This window comes from Pezoporus flaviventris, unplaced genomic scaffold, assembly GCF_033815535.1.
Source record: "Pezoporus flaviventris isolate CSIRO_AGI_PZ_B2104156 unplaced genomic scaffold, CSIRO_AGI_Pfla_v1 ptg000326l, whole genome shotgun sequence".
NCBI lineage: Eukaryota > Metazoa > Chordata > Aves > Psittaciformes > Psittacidae > Pezoporus > Pezoporus flaviventris.
Window position 1 is genome coordinate 119,976 of NW_026892873.1, and position 24,021 is coordinate 143,996.

The 24,021-nt window shown below is 55.1% G+C and overlaps 1 long non-coding RNA gene across 1 annotated transcript; it reads left to right on the forward strand.

The window, feature by feature from the left end:
- The first annotated feature begins 21,249 nt into the window (after window positions 1-21,249).
- LOC133263483 (uncharacterized) lies at window positions 21,250-22,332 on the forward strand. The gene is made up of 2 exons (XR_009741496.1): window positions 21,250-21,506; window positions 22,155-22,332. It is a non-coding gene; the product is annotated as an uncharacterized LOC133263483 (long non-coding RNA).
- Window positions 22,333-24,021: the final 1,689 nt, after the last annotated feature.

Sequence of the window (24,021 nt, forward strand, 5' to 3'; positions counted from 1 at the left end):
GGGTCCTACATTGTCGGTTAACCCCAGAGGTATTCAATCACTTCAAGGATGGCAAACAGATGTCACACACATATCCCTGAATTTGGCAAACTAAAATACGTTCATGTTTCTATGGACATCTTTTCTCTTGCAGTTTGTACGACCGCTTTGGGAGGAAAAACTTCTAGACATGTGCAAACTCATTTTCGTCATGCCTTTGCTACTTTAGGAGTCCCACCACAAATAAAAACAGACAATGGTCCAGCATATGTTTCACAACTGACTGGAATTTTTGTCCAAACTTGGGTAATCGAACACAGAAATCACTTTGTTACAGACTGTTCCTACGTAATGTGCAAAACCAACTCAAGGAGAAGCACGTATAAATACCTTCAAATTAATTATTAAAGCAGCATTCCTCTCAAAATAAAGAGTGGCTTTAGCACAAATACTGGAACCTTGGATTGAGTCATCTGTGAACCAGCAAACACCCCAACACCAAGAAAACCTCCTTAGAAGTAGCTGCTAGTGTCAACAGAAACACAAGCCCCAGACCCCCTCCAGTTAAGCACAAAAGCCTGAAGCAAAAAGCAGACAACGGTTGAAGCGTGACAGCTGAGAGATGGCGATCTTGGCAATCCCTTACCCCTCAGGACTGCCAGAGGAAGTGTCCTGATCAAGAGCAAATCTCATGGCATATATTTTCAGCAAGTGTCCCTGAAATGGGGAAGGCCCCCGAGAAGCTCTCTTGGAAGCCAGGCTTTTACTCCTGGGACAGAAACCTCTGTGACTATGCCATAACCAGCTGGAAGGAAGTCTCCATCCACACACCTCTCCCCACGCAGCAGAGTAACAGAAGGTCCCTCACGTTAGGCTCAGGCAGCAGGTACTAGCTGCCAGCCAAAGGAAGGATGCTATTCAAGCAGACCTGCAGCTCAGCCTCCACAGGGGGAATCCTGCACTTTCTTTCCTGTCAAAAGTCAGTGCTGAGGGTTTTGGACATACACAACAGCATTTGAAAACCCAAATTCATGCAGACACACAATAAGAGAAGTCTTCGGCTGGTATCCAACTACCTCACTCTGCGAGGGTACTGCACATCTGGGAAATACAAGTGGCTAAAAGATCCTACCAACATCCCATTTTCCTGTAGTTCAACATCAGCCAGAATCCTCATGGATAAAACAATTCCCACATCACAACTCTAAAAATACATCTGCAGGGCTCCAGAGGGCTTGAAGGTTGCTTCTCCTAGCTAGAACATCCCTGCTGGGCTGGAGGGAAAGCTTTACAGCAGCTCATTAAACCACAACTCCATCTGCTGCACACTTCTGCCAAGGTTTGTTTGATTTGGGGAACTTCCTTCCACACACCATACAGATTGATTCCCAAAGGAAACAAAAGAGAACTAAGGATGTGCCTGTCTCCACCCAAAAGGCACTCCCTCACAGCTGAACATTGGGCCATACAGTCACACTTTTACTGCTTTCTTCCCTGCTAGGGTAATCACAACTAAAATCCAGGTAAATGCAATTTTAGCAGCGACCCAAAGCCCCACTTGCCAAAAGCACAGGCCAGAAAGGATGGAGGAATTCCGCACTTCACCCTCTGAAGGGGGACACAGCCCAGTTCCATGCACACAACCACACCAACTGCTTTGCCAGCAAAGCCTTGTGCTTCACACCTAGGCTTCTCCTGCATGTTCGTTCACAGCAGATGAGACATAACAGCTCTCTTCCCTTAAAACCTACCAACCCATCCTTGTTTGGCCACTGCTGATGGCTCACAGGGACCAGCCCAACTGAGCTGGGGCACACTGAGCCCTACACAGGGAGCACAGATCCAGCCCCACGCTGCCACCAGACACTGGCAAAGGCTCTGCCTGTGGCAAAGAGGAACATCATTTCCTTGGGCAAAAGCTTCACTGCATTATTACAAGAAAATGGTTTTCACAATCACATTGAAAAAAATCCAGATGGTTGGGAACACATGTTAGCACTCCATGCAACACAGAAACAGTTTCATGACATGTTACATCATCCAGCTCTTTCTGTAGAGCTGAGAGAATGCTACTTCTGTTCTCTTAGTGCCACTCTCTTCTGTTGAGAGAGCTTTTTGGAAAGATTGCATCTCATCTGCACATCCACAGCACCTACCAAAATGCAGTCCCTATCTCATGCCAAGCCTCTGCAACCCAACAGCAAGAGAGGGACGTCAGAAGAGCACCTCTGACACACAAACAAGGACAGGTGAAGACTGGACCTGCTTTGGCAACACAAGTAGCAGCAAAGGAAGCAAAACTGTGGCTCACCTTGTAACAGGAAAGAAAAAGCAGCTCCCACTCTCCAAAGCTGCTCTTCACACAGAGCAGGGGGACACTGGACAAGGTGAGCATGTGCTGGCACATGGGAGCCACCTACAAACTGCACTGACCACTGCAAGCAAGAACCTGGAGAGCTGCTGCAGCTGCAGGCCCAGCCTGCGGGGCTTGTCCCACAGAACACCAGTGCAGCCAAACACAAGGTCCAGCCTGAGCTTACCTTTAAAGTAACTTTGCTTTCTTCCGCCCTTATTTAGCAGGGACTCCCAAGTCCTACCCAGAAAAGGCAAGCCTCAAGAGCTCTTGTAATGTGATTTATGAATTATAACCCTTTTCAATGGACAAGATTTAGAGAAGAAAGAATTGAAGGAAAGGGACAAGTGTCCCTCTGACAAATCCACGTTTAATGAAGTTTTTCTTCCGAGCCACAGCAGCAGAGGTCAAAGCCCAGCCCAGCCCAGCCAAATGAGCTGCTGCAGATGAAAGCACAGTGCTCCTACAGGAATCTTCCACACCTTAAAAGTTCCAGGAAGATTTTGGAGAGCTCTAAACCCCTGTATCAATTTTAGTTGGTTTTAAATCTGACAGTTAAGTACCCCAGCCTCATGCAGGTAGCTTAAAATACAGCTAACAATTCTTGGGGACTCCAACAAGTTTCTGCCTGCAACTCAAAATTGCAGACAACCCTTTTTCTGTAAGCCTTATACCTTAAGCACCTTGTATCTTAACACTCACTGCCTCATTTCAAATAGGATTTCACCACAAGTTTCTTCATCCAGCGTCAGCATGGTTTGGTCTTCCACAGCCCTCACATGCTCACAAAGGAGGTGATGGACACTCCCAGGGCCATTGAATGCCTTTTCAGGGGAGAGTGCCAAAGGGGATGAGGAAACATCCCCCCTGGCAAATGCACACAGAAGAAAACAAACTTCTTGACCATACATTGTTTCCTGTAAACCCCATCTCAGTCTTGCTCTCTGTCTCTCTCACACACACACACCCCTTTTTCTTTACATTGCAAATGTGACTCTCAGCATCATTACATTTTCCTTTGGGAAACCAAGGACATTAATCTCAAAACTGTGTCCAGAGAATATGCCCATTTGATTGCTTCCCAGCCCAGCAACAGAAAATTAGAGTATTATCATCACTATTACTCACGCCTGCAGTTTAGAAATACAAAGGTTAATAAAGCCATTTCATTCCCTGGAAACAAGTCTAGATTGAGCTGTCTTTCCAGTCTACAAGGGGGCCTCCAGTCTCTAGGGGGCCTACAAGGATGCTGGAGGGGGACTCTTCACTAGGGACTGAAGTGATAGGACAAGGGGTAACCGCTTAAAACTTAAACAGGGGAAGTTGAGATTGGACAGAAGGAAGAAATTCCTTACTTTTGCACAGATCCAACACGTGCACATCTCTCAAGCTACAAAGCTCCGTGGCAAGGGCCAAATCACCTCCAAGGGCTTGCTGCTGAGCACAACCCTTGCTCGTACACATGAGCTGCCACTCTGATTACAAGAGCTCTGACCCAGTTTCAAGGCCACACCGAAACCTCGATTCAGGTCACAACCTTGACGGGAAGCCCCTCACCAGCAACACTGAACCTCCCAAAGAGCAGAGCTGGGAGCGCTGCGGCTCTGCGGCAGCCCCAGCGAACCCCTCCAGGGGCGCTCCGGGAACCTGCAGCACCCCGGGAACCCCGCTCCGCCCCCCCTCCCCGGGCAACCCCTGCAATTCCCCATGGAACACCCCCACCTCCCCCGGGCCTCACCGCCCACGCAGCCGCCCCCCCCGCCCCTCACCCCAGGGCCTCCCCTACCCCTGCCCCTCCCCACGCACCACTGAGTCCTGCTCGGAGCTCGCCCGACCCACGGAACCACGGCACATCCTCACACAAACCTCTCGTCCCCTTGCCCCGAAACCACCTCACGCCTCTGACCCCGCACCCGGCCAGCACGCACCACAACATCCTCCCCGCTGCACTTACCTTCCACACACCCCCGAGCTCCTGCACGGCCAACCCCGGCTCCGCCGTTCCCGCACCGACACGGCCCCCCTCCCTCGCACCAACACGGCCCCGCTCTGGCGGTTTGTGTGGTCTGTGGTTCGGGTGGGCAGCGGGCAAGGAGCGTCTGTGGAGGTGGGACGGGGCCGCTGGCCCGTGGAGCCCCAGCAGGCTCTTGTGACAGCTTCCCCGTGGATCTCTTGTGGCCAGCTGCTGCCCCAGGGCATCGCAGCCTTGTCCGCGGCTGAAGGCCGTGTCCCTGCCTCTGCCCTCCAAGATGGGGATCCAGAGAGGAGTGAGAAGGGACAACCCCCTTGGTATAGGCCAAACACCCCTGCTGGGAGCTGCTCTTGACTTCTCTCCTCCTGTAGCTGTCGAGAGGGCTGAGGAGAAGCGGCAGCAGACCCCGAGCCCACCACCATCGCAGGGAAACAGAAGGCCACGCAGGAGGAGCATCTGCCTGCTGGTGCCCTGGGGTAATGAACCACTGGTGCTGGTACGTCGCTGTCTCGCAGCCTCTTTTGCCGTCGTCTGAGGACGGAATGTGCCCGGTGCAATCCCTGCAGGGCTGGGGGCAGGCTGACCTGCCTGCCTTGGGGCAGGAGGTCTCATCCTCAGCTGAGTGGGAAGCGACGCTCTCCCCTGGCCCAGTGTGTGGTGGGCTGTGTGTGACTGTGCTGCCCGCTGCCAGAGCAGGTACTGGCTGGGCGAGGGTGCTGTGCCCTCAGTGCCAAGCTGGGGACCAAAACGAATGGTGACCAGAGCTCTGCGGTGGCTGTGGCAGAACCGCGGCATCCCGGCTCTGGCGCCAGCCTGCTTCGACACCTCCTTTAGAGCGGCTCTGCCGGCTTCCCTGAGAAGGAACTAAGCTACTGCTCTCTTGGCAGCCCCCTGGGCCTGATCCCGGCTACCCCATCATGGCAGAGATCATAGAGGAGGAGAGGAAGGCAGCGCAGCAGCGGTTGCATTGGCTCCCAGGGCATAAGGCAGGTAAGGGCAGAGTGGGAATGTGAAGGGCACGGCAGGGAGGAGACGGCCATGGCACGGGCTGGCAGGGCAGTGGGGTGTCCGTGCAGCGCAGGCTGAGGAACCTCCTGGGCCAGTGCTGCCTGGTCCTCGGGTCTGAAACTCCTAGGACCCTAGGATCCAGGACCCAGGGAACGCACAAGGGGCTAAAGGCACGGATCCATCTTTCCCATGATAAGTAACGGCCAGTGCTGCTGGCCCCCCCACCTGCGGGGCTCTGGTCCAGAGCAGCCCCGAGGCAGGACCAGAGTGATGGGGTCAGGCTCCTTCTCTGCTGCCAGCAAGAAACCGTGCTGGGTGGCAGCGCCCAGGGTGGCATGGGGTGAACCAAACTCTTCCTACTGGAAGAGTTCCACCCCCAAGGCTGGATGGACGTCTCTGCATCTCTGCAGCCTCTCCTTCCTGGCTTTATTTTGCTGTTTTTCCTAAGGTTCAAACCTTTGTTCCAGCCCTGGCACTCCCTCCGCTCCCTTCTCTTCCCCTCTCTGCTGGTGCCCCTCCCCATGTTTGAGTGCTCTGGAGCCAGCTGGGGAGTCCAGAGGGGATGGGGATCCTCCCCAAATCCAAATTGTTTTCCATCTGTGGCCCATCCCCACCCGTTTGGGGTTTACCAACTCCCAGGAGCTGCGGTGCTGTATCCCCTGGGACCGTTCAGTGGGAGAGGGGCAGAGGCTGCCAGAGCCAGAGGTCATATGGGAGCTGCCCCCCCCCGCCCGCAGGGTCCCCACCACCCGCAGGAGGGCTTTGCTGCCGGCTCCTTTACTCTCTGAGCTGTGTGAGTGTGTGTGTCTGTGGAGTCTAAATTACAGAAACCCCACAAACATTTAAATGTTCTTTAATGGAATACCACTTTGGTTTTCTATCTGAGCTCTTACAGCAGCTCCCTGCTCCTGAATTGTGATGCATGTGGATGTGACTAAACCTGTCCTGTTTGGTTTTTGTTCTTCCCCAGGGAGGAGGTCCACGCCAACGCCAAGTGGCTTTTTGGGCCATCAGCGGCAAAACGTCACTGGCTGTGATGCTCGAAGGTGACACCAGCAGTGGCCAAAGGAGCCGGGCCAGCAGCAGGGCCACTCGCTGACCCTGCTGGATCAGAAGGCTCCACTTACCACCCAGAAACCTTCCCCTAGCTCTTATTAAACACTTTAACATCCCAGGAAGCGTCTGGCGTTGTTGCCCAAGTTTCCAGGTGAGGACGAAGCAGTGGCAAATACAGTGCAGAGCCCATGGCGACATCCCCCCCCAGCCACGCCCTGTGACGTCCCCCCCCCAGCCACGCCCTGTGACGTCCCCCCACAGCCACGCCCTGTGACGTCCCCCCACAGCCACGCCCTGTGACGTCCCCTGCAGCCACGCCCTGTGACGTTGCTGCTGGCAGTGCTTCTATTCCACCCAGTGACTTCCACAGGGCACTTGCTGTGGGAGACGACTCTGAGGAGGTCTCAGAGGAGCCCGTGCAGCAGCATCACTCAGCGCCCGAGAGGAAGGTCTTTCTGGACTGCCAGTGCCAGCAGCACCCGGGGTGCACCAGCCCTGTGCTATGGAGCCACAGTATGTGGGGGGCTTCCCGGCCTCTGCCTGGGCGTCCATTTTCCAGAAGCACCCTCAGCTGCTGCTCTTGCTGAACGCCTGGGTGTCTCGGGAGATGAAGCAGTTCTTTGGCGTGCAGAGCTTTAAGGCGTTCATGCTGACACGCATGATCCTGGAGGTGCTGCCCGTCTACGGCCTGGACGAAGGCATCCTGGTTGCGGTGCTGCGCCCCGAGCTGCAGAGCCACGCGTCCAGGTTTGTGCGAAGGCTCCTTGAGGCCACAGAGAAGGAGTGCGTGGACAAAGCGATGAAACTCATGATCCGCCAGGAGAAGGGGCACGGGGCCAGCGACTGCTGGTCTGAGTTCAGCTGGTGTCAGGAGGGCAGCCCTGTGGCCAGCACCAGCTGGACGGCCTGCCAGGAGCTATGCAAGGGAGAGCTCGTGGTGAGAAGCAGCTCCTCTGGCAGCCAGCACAGAGGCGAGTGGATCAGCACGACCAGAGTGACCCGCTCTGACCGCCCCGGGGGCTGGGAGCAGAACCCCGAGCCCAGCCCCAGCCCCGCTGCCTGCACGCTGGGGACCCCTGTGCCCGGAGCAGCCCCCTCCAGCAGCGCGGACGCAGACGCGCTCCCGAGCACCTCGACCGCTGCCGTGCAGGGGGGTCCTGCCTGCGTCCCCGCTCCCACCCCAGCGCAGCAGGAAGATGCGCAGCAGGAGCCAGGGCAGGCTGTGCCCGGGGCCTCTGCTCCCCTCCGGGGCAGGGCCCGCTCCAAGCGCAGGCGCCACCGCACTCGCAAGAGGAAGACCAGCAGCTCTCAAGACTCCGCTGCACCCGCCAAGAAGCTGCCCCGCCAGTGATGCTCGGAGCCGACACCAGCAGTGGCCGAAGGAGCCGGGCCAGCAGCAGGGCCACTCGCTGACCCTGCGCGACCAGGGGGCTCCATTTTTCACCCGCAAACCTTCCTCGAGCTCTTATTAAACACTTGAACATCCCAGAAAGCGTCTGGCGTTGCTGTCCAAGTTTCCAGCTGAGGATGAAGCATCCTCCTACCCTACACACACACCCCCCCCCCCCCATACTTCATCCTTCCTGAGGGTGCTTCAACACAGGGCCTTCCCTTGGAGCCATTTCTGATGGTTTGGGGGCAGCAGAGTCCGGAGGAAGGCGGGATGCTCACTGCCCTGTAAAGCGCAGCTGCAGGCTGCACAAGGGGTTTAATTTCCCATCCTAGTGAACCATGTCCATAGTCCTCTCCTCGGGGTGTGCTGGCCACGGTGGGATTGGTACAGCTGAAGAGCTGACGATGCCATGTCCCAGTTCCTTCCTTCACTGGGAGGAGGGCGTCTCGCTGGCCGGTGCACGGCGCCTGGCGCCCACAAAGCTTTTCATTTTCATTCTTTATTTTAAATTCTCATTTTGTTTATTTATTCATTTATTTTTCCTTACGAAGCTCAGCTGCTGTCTGAGACAAGGGCAAGGGCTCAGCAGCATGGCCTCGGTGGCCTGCAGGGGGAGATGGTGCAGGGCGGGAGACCGCATCCAGTCCCGCGTTCGTCATCACTCAGCACAGGCAGCCAATCTCCTAGGAAACCATGGCAAGGACTCGGTGCAATTACAAACCCCCAGTTTTCCCCATTTTCCACCCTCCCCCCAGACCTGGGAATCTGCCTTAAAAAGAAATCGCACTGTAAAAACCCAGCTTTGGTGAATTGGTTGGAGGGGAGCTGCTCTCTTCTTCTACCGCAGTTGTCATCTTGGGGTTTTTACTACCGTTTTAGTATCGCTTTGCTGCGAAGGTGCAATCTTCCCTCGCTCACCTTCCCACTTTTTATGTCCCCCACGTCAAATAAACAGTCTGTGTTCACATCTGCCTTCCCCGTGTTTAGTTCCTGGGCCAGAGCGCAGGGTGCAGCCTTGTTCCCCTGCGGTGCTGTGGAACAGCAGGACAGGGTGGGTGCGACCAGGGCCCTGTGAGGAGCAGCGGCTCCCGCCCGGGATCCCCGGCTGCTGCCCTGAGCTGCCCGAGCCCGGGCCCTGGGGAGGGGAGCGGAGCGGAGCAGCTCCTCTGCCTGGAGCCACGCTCAGGCTGCTGCGGTGACTCAAGGCTGTTGCCCTGAGCTCTGCTGTTTGGCAAAGGCGGCAAAGAAACACAGCAGGGATGCTTGTAGGAGTCCTTGGCGTGTTGTGTCTCGTCCTGCTCCCAGGGCAGGGGGCCGACCCTAACTGGCTCTCTCCTGCTTGCACAGGGAACGGGAGGTGTGACGATGGAGCTGTGCGGCAGTGACAGCGACCAGGGCTGTACAGATGGAGGAAGGTGAGTGCAGGTGGGGCCCAGCTCTGTGCCAGGGTTGGGTGGGCCACTGGTGTGGGCCAGCTGCGGGACACGAGGTAGCTCAGGTCTGCAGGTGGGATGAGCTTGAGGTGTCCCCTGGAAACTAGGAACGTGCTGGTGCTGAGGCAGTGGCGTTTTCTCCCGTGTGCCCATTGTGGCTAGGGTCCTGTGGCACAGTGCGAGATGTGGCCACGTCTGGCGGTTTGTGTGGTCTGTGGTTCGGGTGGGCAGCGGGCAAGGAGCGTCTGTGGAGGTGGGACGGGGCCGCTGGCCCGTGGAGCCCCAGCAGGCTCTTGTGACAGCTTCCCCATGGATCTCTTGTGGCCAGCTGCTGCCCCAGGGCATCGCAGCCTTGTCCGCGGCTGAAGGCCGTGTCCCTGCCTCTGCCCTCCAAGATGGGGATCCAGAGAGGAGTGAGAAGGGACAACCCCCTTGGTATAGGCCAAACACCCCTGCTGGGAGCTGCTCTTGACTTGTCTCCTCCTGTAGCTGTCGAGAGGGCTGAGGAGAAGCGGCAGCAGACCCCGAGCCCACCACCATCGCAGGGAAACGGAAGGCCACGCAGGAGGAGCATCTGCCTGCTGGTGCCCTGGGGTAATGAACCACTGGTGCTGGTACGTCGCTGTCTCGCAGCCTCTTTTGCCGTCTTCTGGGGACGGAATGTGCCCGGTGCAATCCCTGCAGGGCTGGGGGCAGGCTGACCTGCCTGCCTTGGGGCAGGAGGTCTCATCCTCAGCTGAGTGGGAAGTGACGCTCTCCCCTGGCCCAGTGTGTGGTGGGCTGTGTGTGACTGTGCTGCCCGCTGCCAGAGCAGGTACTGGCTGGGCGAGGGTGCTGTGCCCTCAGTGCCAAGCTGGGGACCAAAACGAATGGTGACCAGAGCTCTGCGGTGGCTGTGGCAGAACCACGGCATCCCGGCTCTGGCGCCAGCCTGCTTCGACACCTCCTTTAGAGCGGCTCTGCCGGCTTCCCTGAGAAGGAACTAAGCTACTGCTCTCTTGGCAGCCCCCTGGGCCTGATCCCGGCTACCCCATCATGGCAGAGATCATAGAGGAGGAGAGGAAGGCAGCGCAGCAGCGGTTGCGTCGACTCCCGGGGCATAAGGCAGGTAAGGGCAGAGTGGGAATGTGAAGGGCACGGCAAGGAGGAGACGGCCATGGCACGGGCTGGCAGGGCAGTGGGGTGTCCGTGCCGCGCAGGCTGAGGAACCTCCTGGGCCAGTGCTGCCTGGTCCTCGGGTCTGAAACTCCTAGAGCCCGGTGAAGACTCTGGTGGGAGAGCTCATGCCCTGCAGTCGCCAGGGTGATGGGCAAGGGTCCCCAGGGCCAGAGCTGTGAGCTCTTCATGCTGGGAGGCTCTGCTAAGGGGTAGTCCCATACAGCAAGTTGTGGGTCCTGATTTCCTGCTCCCTCCCAGCAGATGACGTCCCCAGCACCAGTGGGTAAGGTACGTCCCTGGGCACAGCCATAGCCCAGGGCTCCTTGGGCACCAGCCGCACAGGGGCAGTGTCTGCGACCACATCGGTGGTTTCTGGGCTGGCCGATTCCAGCACCAGCGGCCTCACTGACACCAGCCAGCCCAGAAGTGGCAGTGCGCCCGTGCTGAGGGGTGAGTCGGGGCGGACGGGGCTTCTGCGTTTTAAGGGTAAAAGCCAGAAAGCAAAGCTGTGCCAAGGAGCTGTAGCTGAGCAGGCTGGTTTGAGCCCATTGCCTGCAGAAAATCAGTCCAGGGGAGGGAGGGTTTTCCTGAATCAGGAAGGGTGACGAGGGCACAGGACCAGGGCCGAGTTTTTCCTCAAGATTTTCTTTTAGGTGGCAGAGAAATCTGACAGCACTAGAAAGGAGCTGGTAAAACAAATAGATGTGTCCGGCAGCAAAAGGGCCGTAGCTCTAGCAATGGGACAGGCCCTGCTGACAAGAGGCTGCACAAAGGACCTTCTTTTAGAGATGAAAAGCAGTTTATGAGCTGGCAGGGCTCCCTGGGAAGGCGCTGGGGCTGCCAGCGTGGCCCTGGGAGGCAGGAGCTAAAAAGCAAGGATGGGGGGGAACAGAGAATCCTAGAATCACAGAACAGTTTGGGTTGGAAAGGACCTTAAGATCATCCAGTTCCAAACCTCCTGCTATGGGCACGGACACCTCACGCTAACCTGGTGCCTGCAGCATCCCCTGGGGCCGGAGCTGCAGTGCGTTTCTGGGAGGCCCATGGAAATGGGGTGTCATACAGAGGCTGCTCCCCAGGGCATGGGAGGGTCCCCAAAGGGATGGTTTATTTTGGGGATCCCCCCCAGCTCTGCTTACCAGGATGTTGTGTTTCTGGTGTCACCATTTGCACTTGCAGCCTGGGGCTAATGCTTGCTAGCTTATAGAGGTGTCCAAAGGCTTGAATGCTGCCTGAGCTGGATGCCACCCTCAAGCCTTCCTCGCTCCCATCCCAGGCATCTGCAAAGGGAGAGGCAAAATGCTGCTGGAGGGTTTTGCAGCCACTCAGAAAGCCCTGAAGGCAGTGCCCAAAGCAAGACCATGAATAACAGGTGTTGACCAAGACCTGACCATTACACTGCATCTAGGGGTGCAGCATCCCCCAAGAGCCACAGGTCCCTGTCTTGCCTTCCTCCTCCTGTGTCCCCTGCAGAAAGTGGGGTCTGGCTCAGCAAAACCTCCTGGGACATCCAACCCAACACAGGAGGTGTATGTGAGCCAGAAGCTCGGCTGAGCCACCGGAGTTGATCAGAGGGACAAGCTGCATGGTGGCGAGGGCAGAGCAAGGCTGGGGGAGCCAGCAGCTTGATGCCGGGGGACTGGTGGTGGGACACAAAAAACAGCTTCTGCCCAGAGACATTCACACTCCAGTTGAGTTTTGCTGCAGATGAGGGCTCCCCAGGACTGAACTGAAGCACTCCCAAGCTGGGGCTGAGCTGCAGTCATCTCTTTTAACTTATCCAAGACTAAGAAAAGATTAGTTTGTAATTAAAGCCATGGATCAGCACTGACAACAGCATGACTCTGCATGCAGCCACCTCACACCACATGAACACGCCCGCAGCTGACTGTGGACAAGAGGAGCCCAAACCTCACAAGCAAGCAAATCTGTTTAGGGCTAGCCTGGGACCTTAAGGGGTATTTGGGAGAACAAGCAAGTGGTGACGCCTCTCCCCTCTGGATCTGGCAGCCAGAGTGCTGACCAGAGCATGGTGCTTCCCAACACTATGAGGTGCTACATGGGCAACTATAAGAAAGCTGCAGAAACCAAAACAGGAGAGCACAGGCACCTTATGGGTGCAGCAGGGATCTGCTTCCCCAGCAGCCTCATGGAAAGGGCAATGTAAAACTCAGAAGCAATGTTAAGACAATCACTTGTAGTTTACGCCTCTGCGAGAGAAGCAATCGCTACCCTGGTCTCCTTTAGCTCAAGCCAGGCTGAAGTCTTGCTAAGCCAGGTCAGACTGTGCAGTTCTCAGAAATCACAGGAGGAAAAGCCTTAAAAGCAGAAGAGCCAAAGGCTGCCTTGGGCAGCCCGTGCTGCTGTCACGGCTGCGTCCTTCAGGGCAGTAAATGGCTGCTGGGGCACCCATCTGCTGGGAGCCTGTCGTGGTTTAAACCCAGTCAGGTAACTTGTTCACTCACTCCCAGTGAGTGGTGCCGAGCTGACAACAATCGAGGTCCGTGTCCGTCTCCCCCCCCCCCTGCACCGGGGCTCTCCCCTTCCCCGCTCCCGGAGGAATGGGGAGGAGGATCGAGAGAGTGCAACTCCTACGGGTTGAGACAAGAACAGTCCAGCAACAAATCACCACCGCTACTATCAGCTAAAACAATGATAAGGGAAAATAACAAGGGAAGAGAATACGATACCACTGGCCAAGAAGACGAGTTCCACCCGGAAGCCCCTGTCCTTCCGGGTAACTCCCAGTTACCCCCACCCCAGGCATGACGTGCTGTGGTATGGTCGACCTCGAGTCTCCCCTGAAGCTTTCTGCCAGAGGCTCCAGGTAGGACCGTTCTCCCCAGCTGCAGTGTACAGTACATTTTTTACATCTGGTCTGGTCCGGACTGGTCCAAGGGCTACTGCGTGAACTATCTCGCGTTTAATTTGCTCAAAGGCTGGTTGTTGCTCAGGGCCCCATTTAAAATCATTCTTCTTCCGGGTCACATGATAGAGAGGGCTTACAATCGAACTGTAATTTGGGATGTGCATTCTCCAGAACCCCACTGCACCCAAGAAAGCTTGCATTTCTTTCTTATTAGTTGGTGGAGACATTGCTGTTATCTTGTTGATCACATCTGTGGGGATCTGTCTACGTCCATCTTGCCATTTTATTCCCAAAAATTGAATCTCCTGTGCAGGTCCCTTGACCTTACTCCGTTTTATGGCAAAACCGGCTTTCAGCAGGATTTGGATTATTTTCCTCCCTTTCTCAAAGACTTCTTCCGCTGTATCGCCCCACACAATAATGTCATCAATGTATTGCAGGTGTTCTGGAGCTTGCCCCTGTTCCAGTGCAGTCTGGATCAGTCCGTGGCAAATGGTAGGGCTGTGTTTCCACCCCTGGGGCAGTCGGTTCCAAGTGAACTGAACACCCCTCCAAGTAAAAGCAAACTGTGGCCTGCACTCTGCTGCCAAAGGAATGGAGAAAAATGCATTGGCAATATCAATCGTGGCATACCACTTGGCTGCCTTTGACTCTAGTTCATACTGAAGTTCTAGCATGTCCGGTACGGCAGCACTCAATGGTGGTGTGACTTCATTCAGGCCACGATAGTCTACTGTTAGTCTCCATTCTCCATTAGACTTTCGCACTGGCCATATGGGGCTATTGAAGGGTGAGTGGGTCCTGCTGATCACCCCCTGACTCTCCAGTCTACGGATCAACTGATGGATGGGAATCAGGGAGTCTCGGTTGGTGCGATATTGCCGCCGGTGCACTGTTGTGGTCGCAATTGGCACTTGTTGTTCTTCAACTTTCAGCAACCCCACAGCAGAGGGATCTTCTGAGAGACCAGGTAAGGTGGACAGCTGCTCAATTTCCTCAGTCTCCAAAGCAGCAATACCAAAAGCCCACCGGTACCCTTTTGGGTCTTTGAAGTACCCTCTCTTGAGGTAGTCTATGCCGAGGATGCATGGAGCCTCTGGACCAGTCACAATAGGGTGCTTTTGCCACTCCCTCCCAGTCAGGCTGATTTCAGCCTCCAGCACAGTCAACTCTTGGGATCCTCCTGTTACTCCAGAAATATAGATGGGTTCCACCCCTTGACAGCTTGATGGCATCAGGGTACACTGTGCACCGGTATCTACTAGAGCCTTATACTGCAGTGGGACTGATGTGCCAGGCCATCTGATCCACACAGTCCAATAAATCCGATTGTCCCCTACCTCCACCTGGCTGGAGGCAGGGCCCCTCTAATGGTCGTCACAGCATTGGACACTTAAGTCGTGTTGAAAGGGATTATTCTTCATTATCACAGGAGCTGGAGTAAAATCAGCTCTTCCACTCCATCTGGGAAACTGCTCACCAGAGACTGAAGCCGTAGCTCTCATGGGACGATCAGTCTTGGCCCTTGCTCCCCTCTTCAGTTCACTCACCCGTTCCTCCAAAGCTGAAGTAGGTTTTCCATCCCACTTTGTCATGTCTTCTCCGTGATCCAGCAGGTAAAACCATAGGGTACCCCGTGGCGTATACCTTCTGTATCTCCTCTCTTGAACAATAGGACGCCTTTTGTTAATAGCTGAGACGTGTGTTGGTACACGTGAGGAGCTGGATAAATCAGATACATCGTCCCTCAATTTTTCGAGGTCCTGGGACAGGTTTTTCACAGCTGAGATGATGGAAGGGGTGAGATTGTCTTCGAACTCTCGGAGTTTATGAACCATTTCATCCACTGTTAGTGGTACTATGTCATTCCAGGTCACTGTTGCCAATGAATGGGCATATGATGACGGTGCATTCCGTGTAAGTTTTCGCCACATGGGTCGTGTACATTCAACTTCATCTGGATCTATAGGTGTATCCCCGTTATTCGGCTTGATGTGATAGATCATCTCTACGATGGCGATTCCCTCAGAGACTGGATGCCTTTGTCTATAGTAGTCCACTTGGCCGAACGACTCGTAACATCGTCCTTGTATGGAAACCCTTCTTTCACAGCTGCCAAGAGCCTCCTCCAAAGGCTGAGGGACTTTTTCTCTCTTGAAATTGCTTTGTCAATTCCCCCTTCTCTAGCAAGTGATCCCAGCTGCTTGGCTTCTGTACCTTCTAGTTCATGACCATCGGCCCCATTGTCCCAGCATCGGAGTAACCAGGTGATGATGTGCTCCCCTGGTTGACGGGTAAAATCTTTTCGCATATTCCGCAGCTCGGTTGAGGTCCGAGGTCGAGAAGTTACCTCTTCTTCTTCTTCTTCGTCATGTGATGATGACTCCTGATCAGATTCTGGACCGGGTGGTGAATTCATTGGTTCTTCATCTCGCTTCACCCTTTTTGCCTCCTTTTTGCTTGTTCTCTTGCGTACAGGGGCAACTCATATTGGTACGAATTGGTCCTCTGGTTTGGCTGCAGTGATTATCACTGTGGTTTGAGTAGCGACTGTACTTGTTGCTGGGGGTGGTGTAGCTACTGTGCTTTGAGCTGGGGTAACCGCGCTGTCTGTTGCAGTTGAAGTTTGAGCAGCTGCTGTACTTGCCGCTGGGGTAGCTGTGCTGTTTATTGCAGCCAAAGTTTGAGTAGCGACTGTCACTTTGCCCTCAAATCCGCCGACATTCTTTTCCTTTTGAAGGTGCTGGATAGTGTTGAACAAGGCCCTGTCAGCATAGGCCAAGCCCCAGCACGTTGCCGTGATTTGTCCATCTCTGGTATGGCCAGAATGACCACACACCTCATTTAAGTGTTTTACTAATTCTTCTGGATTTTGCAGTTGTTCGGTAGTGAAATTCCAAAGTACTGGAGGGGCCCACTGACCTAGATACTTGCCCATACTATCCCACACACCCTGCCACTCATGGCTGTCCAGCCTCTGGGAAAATCTCTCGGTCCTCCTACATCGTCGTTTGACCCCAGACAAGACCCAAACCTGAATCTGCTTAACTCTTGAAATCAGTAGTGGGCAAAACACACTCTGTATGCGTGTTAGCATGGTGATTCCCATCACCATCAGCAAACAAGTCTCAACAGCATTAAAAGGCCATTCAAAAAATTCAAAACTCTCAAATGTAAATGGTCTGGGGGGACGACTAGGAGGGTAAAAGGATGTCTCCTTCACAGGTTGAGCACCTGAGGAGGAGAAAAAAGATGTGTAATTGCTAAGCACCTCCATCATATACCTCCCAAAGTATAAAGGTGGTGACCACACTGGGAACATAAGCCAGATCAGTTTCATGATCAATGATTCTATTGTATTACAAGTCATTACCATAAAGTACAATGGGATAAAAACCTTAGCCCAAGCCCCACACTTGAAAAACACTAATACAGCCAATACCGGATGGACGTAAGATATGATATACTGAAACTGTGTGATCAAGAGGAAAAACCTTGAGAGCCAATAAATCAGCATTGTGACGAGTGACTATCAATCCAGTCAGATCTGTTCTTATCTCAACCCCTCGTGCCCCACGTTGGGCGCCAAAAAGAACTGTCGTGGTTTAAACCCAGTCAGGTAACTTGTTCACTCACTCCCAGTGAGTGGTGCCGAGCTGACAACAATCGAGGTCCGTGTCCGTCTCCCCCCCCCCCCCCCCGCACCGGGGCTCTCCCCTTCCCCGCTCCCGGAGGAACGGGGAGGAGGATCGAGAGAGTGCAACTCCTACGGGTTGAGACAAGAACAGTCCAGCAACAAATCACCACCGCTACTATCAGCTAAAACAATGATAAGGGAAAATAACAAGGGAAGAGAATATGATACCACCGGCCAAGAAAGCGAGTCCCACCCGGAAGCCCCTGTCCTTCCGGGTAACTCCCAGTTACCCCCCACCCCGGGCATGACGTGCTGTGGTATGGAATACCTCCCCGGCTAGCCCAGGTCAGGCGCCCCGTCTCTGCTTCCTCACAGCTTCCCCTCCTCCCTGGCAGAGCATGAGCCTCACAGAGTCCTTGGTCAAGGTAAACATCACTTAGCAACAACCAACAACATCGGCTTCACCAACACTGTTCTCAAACTAGAAGTCAAAACACAGCACTGCACCAGTTAACACAAAGGAAAAACATGACTGCTACTGCTGAACCCAGGACAGAGCCGCATCCTAAGACTGGGAAGGAGCTGGACACAGAGCCAGGTAAAGCCAGCACTGCCGCTCAGCACTGCACTGGTGAGGAGTAGCCCGCTGCTTTCTAGGGCGATTCAAAAGCAGGGAAAGAAAGCTCCTCTTGCTCAGGAGCCCAGGAATAAGACACGTATAGCAAAGGGCAGAGCAGTCCCAGCAATGACACACAAGGGGGCTGCAACTCGGAGGAGGTGCGGAGCTGCTTTTAGAATCAAAGAATCAAGCAGGTTGGAAGAGACCTTTAAGATCATCAAGTCCAGTCATCCCCCAGCACTGCCAAGGTCACCACTAACCCATGTCACTGAGGACCTCGTCTACACGGTGTGTGAACACTTGCAGGGCCAGTGACTCCAGCACTGCCCTGGGCAGCCTCTTCCAATGCCTGAGCACCCTTTTGGCGTCGCAATCGTTCCTAACATCCAATGTAAACCTCCTCTGGCGCAGCCCTGGAGCTGGCTGCTCTCCGGCTGAGCACGCTCAGAGCCCAGGAGCCCGGCAGACGCCCGCTCCCTGCAGCGTGGCCGGAGCCGGGAATGCAGCGTGTGCCCAGCGCCGCGGGGCCGCAGCCGCTCCAGGGCCGGGCAGCCCCGGATGCCCCCCTTGTGGCTGTACCAAGAACAGGCACTTCCTGGTCCCCACGACGGGACTCGCTGTTCCCGGTGCTTGGCTGCCTGGCGAGGGCTCCGGAGCTGCGTGAGCAACGAGCTGGGAGGGAGACGGCTCGGGTTTATACGGTTCATTCATTGCTGTGTGTTGTCAGAAATTCCCTTGCAAAGAATTGAAGGTGAAAGTGTTGGCAAGTCTGTCCATACAGCTTAAAATACTCTGGTCGAGGTGAAGGGAAGGGGAAAGAGGAATTCCGGTAGAGGGTGCCTCTTCTCCTCAGAGCAACTGCACTTGGAAGGGTCCTGGAAACACTGATGGAACACTGGAAACAAGAGCCCATTACTAGTTGCTCCAGTTGGTTTGCTCTGCTCAGCTGCATATTTCATCATCACACATAGGGGACAGCAAGAAGCTGCTGCGTGTTAGGCTTTTCTCTTAATGTTATGCAAGATTCTGGTACCCAGAAATGATCTTGAACTGCTTCCTGGCAGAAGCATCTTTCTGTTTTCCTCCAGAGCACGTTGCTTGGTGCTCACATGAGATGTTAATCACTGCTCACTAGGGCTGTGATAAATGAAAGGTGGTAAAAGCTGGCGCTTCTTGAGAAATGCAGCTCCTGCTTCAGAATAAGTGGGCAAGTGCTGATGCATTGTGTTGGGAAAGTGATGCCAATGGATCCGGAAACAAAACACAAGTCCCATATTTTCACCCTGCCTGACAAACCATCCAGGTGTATTCAGCTGTCCTGAGACGGAAACAAGCTGGCACTGCAGCTGATACGAGTCACTGGTGGTAAGAGTTATGGAGAGGTTTGATCTCTGCACATCCAACAGATAAAAATGGAGAGAGGTTTTAAAAGCAGAAGTTGTACTTTGCTGGGCTTGCCTTTGTGGTGGTTGGGAAGTGCTGGTCCTGCACCCTGCTTGCCTGTGTGTCTCCTGGGGCTTCACGCTCAGTGCTGCAGGGATGGGTGGTTAAAGACAGGCTGTGCTGCAGAACGCTGATAATAGAGACAGACAAGTGGGAGAAAAGAAGAGGAGAGGACACACTCTTAGGTGAGAAAAGAATAAGGATGTCCTCCTTGGACATCTTCCTGCCACCCAAAAGCAGGTTGATTCTTTTTTGGGAATAGAAATGGAAGGACCTAGGCAAAGAGATAGGGTTCAAATCTCTTGCCTTAGTGAAGCAGTTAAACTGAGAATGGATTTCAGGCTTTTAACTGAAGTTCTGCCCAAAGTTCTTGAGCCTTTAGTAAAGGAGTGAATTTAATACTGAATGGTTCCCAGTGTGATTTGACAGCATCACGTGGCACATCGGTGATGAGTTGCTGCAGCATTTTCAAAGGAAGTTCAGGAATAAAAGATAACAATTTTTGTGCTATTTCTCTCTGCAGTAAGCAGCAAGAAACCTCCTCTTTGTCCACTGCTCTGAGGAGCAGGTTTTATCCTTTCTAGAGTGGTTCTCATTGAGATGATCTTTGTGTGAAATTTTCTACCTGTCTCTTTCTCAGTGTCCCCTTGCGGCCGATGTGAGCTGTGATTCCAAACGTGCTGCAGGCGGGGAGCAGCAGCAGGAGTCCTGCAACGGAGGAGCAGTGGTTGGTGGGGTTTGAGGAGCAGTCATGTCCCAAGCAGAAGAGGTGCGCGTTGAAAACGGGTAAGGGCAAAGGACCAGGACCGTGAAAAGCTGAGGCTGGTGACCAAGGATGGTGAGGCCACGATGTTCTCCAGGGCTAGTGTATCGGCTGCTGACCTTTCAGGCAGGTCCCAGTGCCTAAAGGAAGAGTTTCTCTGGGACTTGACTGAGTGGCCACTCCTCAGACAGCTGCAGCAGCTGATAGAGGTGGATTACAAACTGCTCGTCCCAGTACATGAGCAATTTTGGGTTAGGGTCAGCATTAGGGTTAGGAGTTAAGTTTAGGGTTAGTGTTAGAGTTAAGGTTAGGGGGTTTAGTGTTAGGTTTAGGCTTAGGGTTTGGGTTAGAGGGTAGGGCTATGGTTAGGGGGAGCTTTAGCATTAGGCTTAGGGGTCACGTTTAGTGTTCGGGTTAAGGGCAGGGATTGGGTTAGTGTTAGGTTTAGACTTGGGGGTTAGGGTTATGTTTAGTGTTCTGGTTAGGATTAAGTTTAGGAGCTAGGGATAGGTTTAGGGGGTTGGGTAAAGGTTAGACTTAGGGATTAGGTTTTCGGTTAGGTTGAGTTTTAGGGTTAGGTGTAGAGTTAGGTTTAGGATTACAGGTTTGGGTTAGGTTTAGCAGTGAGGTTTAAAAGTTTGGCTGCTCCATTGCACCCAGTTTTCACCCCCATGGTGGCACTCGGTGGTGGGGCAGCCAACCTGGCCCTGGCTGTTGGCTGTCATCTGATCTCAGAGGTGTCCCCAGAGCACCCCCAGGGGTTCCCTGCTGCCTGGTCCTGGGCTGGGCGGGCCTGGAGACTCCTCACGGCAAACACCGACTCCATACAAAGCCCAGTGTGTCCATGTGACAGCCACCGGAAGGGCTCCAGCTCTCAAACTCAGGTCCTGCACTTGGAAGCCAAAACATGAATCAGCTCTCAAACTCCATCAACTCAGCTTGGTTATCGGATGGGTCATTGCTCCTCCTCGAGCTTTTGCTCTCAAAGTAAGCTTCTTGACACCTAGTAAGTGTGGCACAGCTGGTGGAAACACCAAGCAGTGCATCGCACCCACTCACAGGTTGGTGTCACTGAACTAACCCGGCCCTGGCAGCAGGATCTACAAGCTCTGTTTCATTTCTCACATCCATAGATGGGGAATGGAGAAGCAGGAAGAACCATGCCAGTTAAGCGGTTTCCAGCAAGGCACTTCTGTAAAGCAGTTTTAATACAGTACAATTGTGATCATGGAATTCACCTCCGTGACCAAAGTGTTTGGTGGTTGTACGTAAGAAGCAGCTACTTGGCCATAGACAGAGCAGAATCCAAACAGCCCCAGAGGTACCATGCTTTTAGTATTACTGTAGGGATGACCCAGAGCAGAGTTTCTGTCTCTCTGCTGTCCTTCCCAGCACGTTTTTGCAGTCCTGCACTGAAATTGCCACTGCTCAAAGCAGAAGCAAAGTGGAGGAAAACCAGTGAAATAATAAAGAGCAATAATAATAATAACTGTTGTTCGACCACACAGCTGTGTTTGAACAGGGGAAGCCAGTACCCACAAGCAGAAGATGCTGGAAAACAGGAAAAGAGCATTCCTGTCCTCCAGGGAGCCAAGGTGGGAAGGTCCCTAAGGCAGAGGAGCGTGGGTGCTGACTGTCCTCTGCGGGACTGTACCAGCTCGAGGCACCTTCCCATTGCCCAGCGACATCTCCTGTTCTTACCTCTGCGTGCAGGGTCCTGCATTCGTGGCATTCCCACGTGGTGGCGAGACACCAGGAGAGGATGAGGAGAGCCCAGAGCACAAGCTGAGGCTTTGCCCTTCGCAGTACTCATATGTGCAAAGGTGAGTGTGGACCAGCTTCAGGACAGACCTGGGCCAGCTGGGGGCTGATGGCCCAGCCGGGGGTGGGGGAAGCAAATCCCAGAGCCATGGGCCTGGACAAGGATAGCATCCTTTCCTTTCTCATGTCCCGGCTCAGTCCCCACTGCCTGGTGCCTCTCTGCAGCCCCAGGCACAGTCAGCACTGTGGGGTTGAGTGGGACCATAGGGTGAGCATGACTGGGAGAGGGGAGAGGCAGGAAGGTCTCGGTCAAGATGTGGGTCTTTCTCCTCATTGTGGTAGGAGACTTTCCCCAGGGACCCAGTGGGCTTTGCGAGGAGCAGCGACCCGCCTCCTCAGGAAAGTAGCGGAACAGCCCGTTTCTGGGGTGGTGAGGAGGAGTCCCTCGTGTAAGGATCTCCAAGCATAGCCCTTGCCCAGCACTGCCCTTTCTTGCTTTGACTTCCTCCAACACCTGGGCCAAGGGGGGCTTCTCCTGACAGCTCTCATGGTGTGGAGCGCTGCAGGCTGGGGTCGCATCCCAGGCACCATGGATCTGATCTCTCCAGCCAGAAGCAGATCTCAGCACGTGTGTCCCGAGCAGGCCTGTAGTGTTGCTCTGCACCTCTCTCTGCACACAGGGCTACAGAGCTTTCTATTCAGTTCCTCAGCTCTGGGGAGCAGATCCGGTGCCCAACGGCGGGATCCAGGAAAGCCTCTGAGGCACAGAGGCTCCCAAGATCGATGTCCAGCAAAAGCCTCCTCCAGGAGCACAGGCAGCAGCAGCGCCGGCCAGCCAGGCTGTTACCGGCCGTGCTTCCGTCTGATCAGCAAAGAGCTCTATGCAAAGCGCTGTGTCTGACACCGGGGGTCTTTCCATGGTGGCTGTGAAGTACGCACCCAGCAGGGGGTGAGCTCTGGTGGGGCAGGGCAAGGCCACTGCAGGACAGAGGAGTTTCAGTCCTACTGAAGGGCAGCCCTCTCCCAAGGCTTTGCTGTGGCAGCTCGGCTGCAGCCCTGCTCTCAGTGGTCCCTGCACCCCACAGCAATGCCAGACGCTTTCTGTGATGTTCAAGTGTTTAATAAGAGCTCGAGGAAGGTTTGCGGGTGAAAAATGGAGCCCCCTGGTCGCGCAGGGTCAGCGAGTGGCCCTGCTGCTGGCCCGGCTCCTTCGGCCACTGCTGGTGTCGGCTCCGAGCATCACTGGCGGGGCAGCTTCTTGGCGGGTGCAGCGGAGTCTTGAGAGCTGCTGGTCTTCCTCTTGCGAGCGCGATGGGGCCTGCGCTTGGAGCGGGCCCTGCCCTGGAGGGGAGCAGAGGCCCCGGGCAGAGCCTGCCCTGGCTCCTGCTGCGCATCTTCCTGCTGCGCTGGGGTGGGAGCGGGGACGCAGGCAGGACCCCCCTGCACGGCAGCGGTCGAGGTGCTTGGGAGCGCGTCTGCGTCCGCGCTGCTGGAGGGGGCTGCTCCGGGCACAGGGGTCCCCAGCGTGCAGGCAGTGGGGCTGGGGCTGGGCTCGGGGTTCTGCTCCCAGCCCCCGGGGCGGTCAGAGCGGGTCACTCTGGTCGTGCTGATCCACTCGCCTCTGTGCTGGCTGCCAGAGGAGCTGCTTCTCACCACGAGCTTGCCCTTGCATTGCTCCTGGCAGGCTGTCCAGCTGGTGCTGGCCACAGGGCTGCCCTCCTGCCACCAGCTGAACTCAGACCAGCAGTCGCTGGCCCCGTGCCCCTTCTCCTGGCGGATCATGAGTTTCATCGCTTTGTCCACGCACTCCTTCTCTGTGGCCTCAAGGAGCCTTCGCACAAACCTGGAAGCGTGGCTCTGCAGCTCGGGGCGCAGCACCGCAACCAGGATGCCTTCGTCCAGGCCGTAGACGGGCAGCGCCTCCAGGATCATGCGTGTCAGCATGAACGCCTTAAAGCTCTGCACACCAAAGAACTGCTTCATCTCCCGAGACACCCAGGCGTTCAGCAAGAGCAGCAGCTGAGGGTGCTTCTGGAAAATGGACGCCCAGGCAGAGGCTGGGAAGCCCCCCACATACTGTGGCTCCATAGCACAGGGCTGGTGCACCCCGGGTGCTGCTGGCACTGGCAGTCCAGAAAGACCTTCCTCTCGGGCGCTGAGTGATGCTGCTGCACGGGCTCCTCTGAGACCTCCTCAGAGTCGTCTCCCACAGCAAGTGCCCTGTGGAAGTCACTGGGTGGAATAGAAGCACTGCCAGCAGCAACGTCACAGGGCGTGGCTGGGGGACGTCACAGGGCGTGGCTGGGGGCTGTCGCCATGGGCTCTGCACCGTATTTGCCACTGCTTCGCACTCACCTGGAAACTTGGACAACAACGCCAGACGCTTCCTGGGATGTTCAAGTGTTTAATAAGAGCTAGAGGAAGGTTTCTGGGTGATAAGTGGAGCCTTCTGATCCCACAGGGTCAGCGAGTGGCCCTGCTGCTGGCCCGGCTCCTTTGGCCACTGCTGGTGTCGCTTTCGAGCATCACTGGCAGAGCAGCTTCTTGGCGGGTGCAGAGGAGTTCTTGGATCTCCTG